Source organism: Phyllobates terribilis, unplaced genomic scaffold (genome assembly GCF_046119375.1).
Source record: "Phyllobates terribilis strain yellow unplaced genomic scaffold, ASM4611937v1 Scaffold_1__5_contigs__length_1240528914, whole genome shotgun sequence".
NCBI classification, from domain to species: domain Eukaryota; kingdom Metazoa; phylum Chordata; class Amphibia; order Anura; family Dendrobatidae; genus Phyllobates; species Phyllobates terribilis.
Genome location: NW_027362761.1, coordinates 112291518 through 112297797, shown reverse-complemented (window position 1 = coordinate 112297797; position 6280 = coordinate 112291518). Strand labels below are relative to the sequence as shown.

Here is a 6280-nt window from a genome sequence, read left to right as displayed (position 1 = left end):
GGATAACATTTCGGATTTTAAAATAATTTTTCAAGCTGTTGTTATAAAGTATTCTAACTTACTGAGATAATGACTTTTGTGTTTCATTGGCTGTAAGCCATAATCATCAACATTAACAGAAAAACACTTGAAATAGATCACTCTGTTTGTTATGATTCTATATAATATATGAGTTTCACTTTTTGTATTGAAGAACTGAAATAAATTAACTTTTTGATGATATTCTAATTTAGTGAGATGCACCTGTATGTGAAGACATGTATGTGTATGTATGTGCTCTGTATACATGTGTGTATGTGCTTGGTGTATACATGTGTGTGTGCTATGTGTGTTTGTGTCAAATACTGTGTGTATATATAGCATCCTCATTTATAAATACTTGCAGCGCAGATGAGAGTTCATAGATGCAAACATATTAGCAATCACCCAACAAACATGTAAAATGCTGCTCATTCATCGGGTGATTGGATTATTTATGGCAGAACAAAAATCATTGTTCTCAGCAGCACATCGCCCGGTGTAAGCTGCAGATATGCTGCTGATAACATTATACTGTATGAGGACAGATTGAGCTACTAGTGATTGTTCTGTGTCCATCATTCTTCGTCAACTTTTGTGAAGAGGCCAGTAAGCAAGCATTGAATGACATCAATATTGTCGATTGTGCTCGTTTTACAGCCTGAATTTATTTTAATGGCCTGAACTTATTGTTTGAGTGTGATGGTGCAATATGTCAGCATTTCGTTCCACACGACGGCTTAGGAGGGCTGATCCTACTGATAAGTGCCCTTTAACTCCTTTCTGACGTGGTGCGTATTAGTACACATCACGTCAGTACCCCCTGTTCAGAGCGGGCTCCGGCGCTGAGCCCGCACTGAACAGGGCACATGTCAGCTGATTTATACAGCTGTCATGTGCCCACAACAGCCGCGGGTGAAATTGCGATCCACCCGTGGCTGTTAACCAGTTAAATGCCGCTGTCAATCTCTGACAGCGGCATTTAACTCGCGCTTCCAGAAAGAGCGTCACTGACTCTGCCCAGCAGTGACCCCATCATGTGATCGCGGGTCACCGATGGGTTGGCATGACAACCCGGGGTCTGCAGCAAACACCTGTGGTTGTCATGTCTAGATTGCTATGAGCGCCACCTAGTGGTCGGCGCTCATAGCACAGGAGCATTTCTGCTACATACAGGCGATCTGCTCATCGCCAGTATGTAGCAGAGACAATCAGGCAACTGCTGCTTCTAGTCTCCCATGGAGACTATTGAAGCAAGCAAAAAGTGTAAAAAAAAATGTTTTTAAAAATATTAAAAAATCTAAAAGTTGAAGACACCCCCCTTTCGCCCCATTCAAAATAAAACAATAAAAAAAACACATACACATATTTGGTATCGCCGCATTCAGAATCGCCCGATCTATCAATACAAAAAAATAATTAATCCGATCGGTAAACGGCGTAACGAGAAAAAAATTCTAAACGCCAGAATTACGTTTTTTTTTGTCGCCCCAACATTGTAATAAAATGCAATAACGGGCGATCAAAACATCGGATCTACGCCAAAATGGTATAAATAAAAACATCAGCTCAGCGCGCAAAAAATAAGCCTTCACCCGGCCCCAGACCACGACAAATCGAGACGCTACAGGTCTCAGAAAGTGACGACCTTTTTTTTTTTTTTTTTTTTTTTTAGCAAACCTTCGATTTTTTTTTTCCACCACTTAAATAAAAAAGAACCTATATTGTTTGGTGTCTACGAACTCGTAATGACCTGGAGAATAATAATGGCAGGTCAGTTTTAGCATTCAGTGAACGTGGTAAAAAAACAAACCCCCAAAACAACTGTGCTATTGCACTTTTTTTTGCAATTTCACCGCATTTGGAATTTTTTTCCCGTTTTCCAGAACACGATATGGTAAAAATAGTGATGTCGTTTAAAAGTACAACTCGTCCCGCAAAAAATAAGCCCCCACCTGACCATATTGAATGAAAAATAAAAAATCTATGGCTCTGGGAACAATGGGAGCAAAAAACGCAAAAACGGAAAATGCTCCGGTCATTAAGGGGTTAAATAATGGAGCATTGCATGTGCTCTCATTTTGTAAAATACCTACTGATAAGGTGTCATGACTTTTTTTTTTACTTTAGTCATGACATTAGCCCACTATTACAAGTAGTGGCAAGTGATCATTGAGGATCCAACTTCCAGAACATAATTATCTCCAGAAGGACGTTGTGGTGCCATTGGAGCTCTATTGAAGATCCCTGGACAATGCGTAGACATGACTGCTGCTTTGCATGAAAAAAAGCCAAAGGGGCTATATTTTTTTTACTTTCAGGATCTGGAACGAATCTTAGTGATATGCAATTACGTTATATGGTGAGAATACCTTTTTTTTTGTCACCAAACATTAATACTTTTCTCAAATAGTGGATCCCACCATATAGCCAATGCACCTATACATTTCTTAGTGGTGCCTACTTTTCTGGATTGTTTTCTATTAATGTCAATAGGTTAATAAAAAAAAACAATGTGCAGAATTGGCTAATAAGCTCCTAAAGTCTAAGGTTATGCTCAGATTAAATATTATTAGGAGTTTTACATATTTTGTATACAGGGAACACACTATAGACAGGATTAAGTCCAATTTACAGAATGACTGCTGTAAAATGAATGAAACTATTTCCTAATCAGTTGTCTTAAACATTAAAGACAAGCAATCAGGCAATACAGAACTGTGTAACAATGGTATTCTTAACATTTTGACATTTCATAGGGGGTCTAAGTACCCACTGAATTGATGACAATTTTTAAGCAATGATGTTTATAGAAATATAGTTATATGCTTCTATGTAATGCGCATATATAATATTTTTGCAGAATATTTCAATATTTTATGCTGCAAACAATGACTTGCTTACCTATGCTGCTGCTACCATCCCCAAAGACAGAAGCCAGTAGACAGAGTGAATGAGCGGCTGGTACAGTATCTCAGTCTTATCCCATTGCAGTTACCATGGAACAATACCCTTGGCCCTGCACAGAGCTGATACACATCAGAATATCCAATTTGTTCAGCTCAGATATATTTCACACTCCCCACTGACAGAGTAACAACTTGTTTGTGTTCTGTTCAGTTCATGGTTCCTTGGAAACTCTTGTATTCTCTGACAACAATGTCAATGTGGAATTATTTGCACAAAATGAAGTTTTCAGTAAACAATAATAAACCCACAGTTATGGGGTGTTGGCTTGTTACCATGTGTCAGGATTATAAATGCTGCGAAAATACATTATAGCATTATTTGTTTGTCTAGAGACTTACTGCATGCTTATTTCCTCCATTCCAAGATATTACTGGCAGTGCCATAACAATTTCCACCACACTAAAGCTGCCCATTCTCAGCCACACTCATCAGTTTTGGCCGAGAAGACAACTATCTAATGGGAACTTGGGTGCTCATAACTGATTGTTGGGGAAGTTACAGATCAAGTGGAATATCTTCTGCCCGATCCTTTTGATCTCGGGGAGTTAATCCACTGCTAGAGGTTTGTGGTAGTAGCTTACTCCACTCTCTTCTTACTGAGAAGACATGCATGCTCAGCTGAATCGAGTGTGCGTACAGTGGAGAAAATAAATATTTGATACACTGACAATTTTGCAAGTTTTCCCACCTGCAAAGAATGGAGAGGTCTGTAATTTTTATCATAGGTACACTTCAACTGTGAGAGACAGAATCTTAAAAAAAATCCAGAAAATCACATTGTATGATTTTTACATAATTAAATAGCATTTTATTGCATGAAATAAGTATTTAATACAATAGAAAAACAGAACTTAATATTTGGTGCAGAAACCTTTGTTTGCAATTACAGAGGTCAGACGTTTCCTGTAGTGCTTGACCAAGTTTGCACACACTGCAGCAGGGATTTTGGCCCACTCCTCCATACAGATCTTCTCCAGATCTTTCAGGTTTTGGGGCTGTTGCTGGACAACATTGAGTTTCAGCTCCCTCCAAAGATTTTTTATTGGGTTCAGATCTGGAGACTGGCTAGGCCACTCTAGAACCTTGAAATGCTTCTTACGGAGCCACTCCTTAGTTGCCCTGGCTGTGTGTTTTGGGTCATTGTCATGCTGGAAGACCCAGCCATGACCCATTTTCAATGCTCTTACTGAGAGAAGGAGGTTGTTGGCCAAAATATTGCGATACATGACCCCATCCATCCTCCCTTCAATGTGGTGACGGTGCAGTTAAACTAACCCCTTTGCAGAAAAGCACCCCAAAGTATGATGTTTCCCTCACCATTCTTCGGGGTTGGAATGGTGTTCTTGGTGTTGTACTCCCCCTTCTTCTTCCTCCAAACACGGCGAGTAAAGTTGATACCAAAAAGTTCTATTTTGATCTCATTCGACAACATGACCTTATCCCATGCCTCCTCTGGATCATCCAAATGGTCATTGGCAAACTTCAAACGGGCCTGGACATGTGCTGGAGTGAGCAAAGGGACCTTGCATGCCCTGCAAGATTTTAATCCATGACGGCGTAGTGTGTTACTAACGGTAATGTTTGAGACTATAGTCCCAGCTCTCTTCAGGTCATTGACCAGGTCCTCCCGTGTAGTTCTGGGCTGATTCTTGACCTTTCTCAGAATAATCCTTACCCCACATGGCGATATCTTGCATGGAGCCCCAGACCGAGGAAGATTGACAGACATCTTGTGTTTCTTCCTTTTTCTAATAATTGTGCCAACAGTTGTTGCCTTCTCATCAAGCTGCTTGCCTATTGTCCTGTAGCCCATCCCAACCTTGAGCAGGTCTACAATTTTGTCCCTGGTGTCCTTAGACAGCTTTTCTGTCTTGGCCATGGTGGAGAGGTTGGAGTGTGATTGATTGAGTGTGTGAACAGGTGTCTTTTATACAGGTAACAAGTTCAAACAAGTGCAATTAATACAGGTAATGAGTGCAGAGTAGTTTAATACTTTATTTATAAATAAAGGAGTTGTCATTAAGTCAGCCTCATACCACAAGACTGTTAAGGCATATGTACATCACAGAGGAGGTTCTCTCTACTTTACTCACCTTTACAAGTCAGAGTGGAGAGTGGTTAATGGAGGTGTTATAACTCAGGAAGATACTGACTGTAATACCAATGTCTGCGCCCCTGTATGGTTCCCCTTCCCCCTCCATGCAGGGACGTCGACATACCACCCCGGCCGCACGGTGACCTCCCCGTCTCCTGCTCCCCTGTTTCCTGTCCACGGCGCACAGAATTCCCTGTGGCGTGCCTAGTGCGTGTGCTCCTCTGTTCTTAAAGGGGCAGCGCGCGTAGTTTCAAAATGCCCCCAGCCAATAGCTGGGAGGAATTTTGTATAAAAGACACCCTCCCCAGTTGGGAGGTGCCTGAGCAACCCCTATAGTTCCCTTCATGTAGTGTGTGTGCAACTGTATGTTGCCAGGTCCCCCATCTTAGTATCTTGTGAAGTTAGTTTGTGAACCTGAACCCCTAGTCCTTGTGTGTCCAGGGCCTAACCCCCTGGTCCTTCTGTGGCCAGGGTCTATACCTGAAACTTCAACTGGCAGTCCCTGAACCCAAAACTGCACCTGGCGGTTTATTGAGCCTGAAACAGCACCTGGTGGTCCCTGTAGCCTCAAACTGCACCTCGCGGTCCCTAAACCCTGAAGCCTCATCGGTAGTACCTGAAATCTGAAGCCTCACTGCCAGTACCCGAAACTGTAACCGTTCTGTCAGTACTTGAACCTGTACCTGTGTCAGTCCTGGTTAGTGTTCCAGAGTTCATACTGTCGGAGCCTATTCCAGTATCCAAATCCAGCCCTGTCTGTGACTCAGTGTCAGTTTCCATTCAACCGAGGATCCAGAACCTGTGCAGTCTGAACTGAGTCCGCATCCTGTCTTGCCAGTTACTCCGAGCCCAGTCTGTGTCTGTGAGTTGACCCCTGAGGTCAGTAGCGGCAGTACCAGGGACTGTGTAGAAGTTGTACACTTCCCCCTGGCCCCTTGCTGCAGAGGCGAAGGGGAAGAAAAAGAAGTTTAAAAAAAAAAAGCCTTGCGGTTTTTAGGGGAATCTTTTTTTTTTTATTCCTTCGGTGGATGTGGCATGATGCGGGGGCGAGGACAAGGGCCCAGCGTGGATATATGGAAGGGGGCAAGATGGCTATATGAAGGTGCAAGAAAACGGATATGGGGCCAGCATGGATATATGGAAAGAGGCTGGATGGCTATATGAAGGTGAATTAAAATGGATATGAGGCCAGTATGG

The 6280-nt window shown here is 42.2% G+C and overlaps 1 protein-coding gene across 1 annotated transcript in view; it reads right to left on the bottom strand.

Annotated features, from left to right (window-relative positions):
- The window catches only part of LOC141166009 (E3 ubiquitin-protein ligase TRIM32-like), a 31899-nt gene extending 28773 nt beyond the window's left edge, over nucleotides 1–3126 (bottom strand). Inside the window, exon 1 of the mRNA XM_073652213.1 lies at nucleotides 2923–3126. The gene's annotated coding sequence lies outside the window, so the exon portion shown is untranslated. The remainder of the gene's footprint in view (nucleotides 1–2922) is intronic.
- Nucleotides 3127–6280: the final 3154 nt, after the last annotated feature.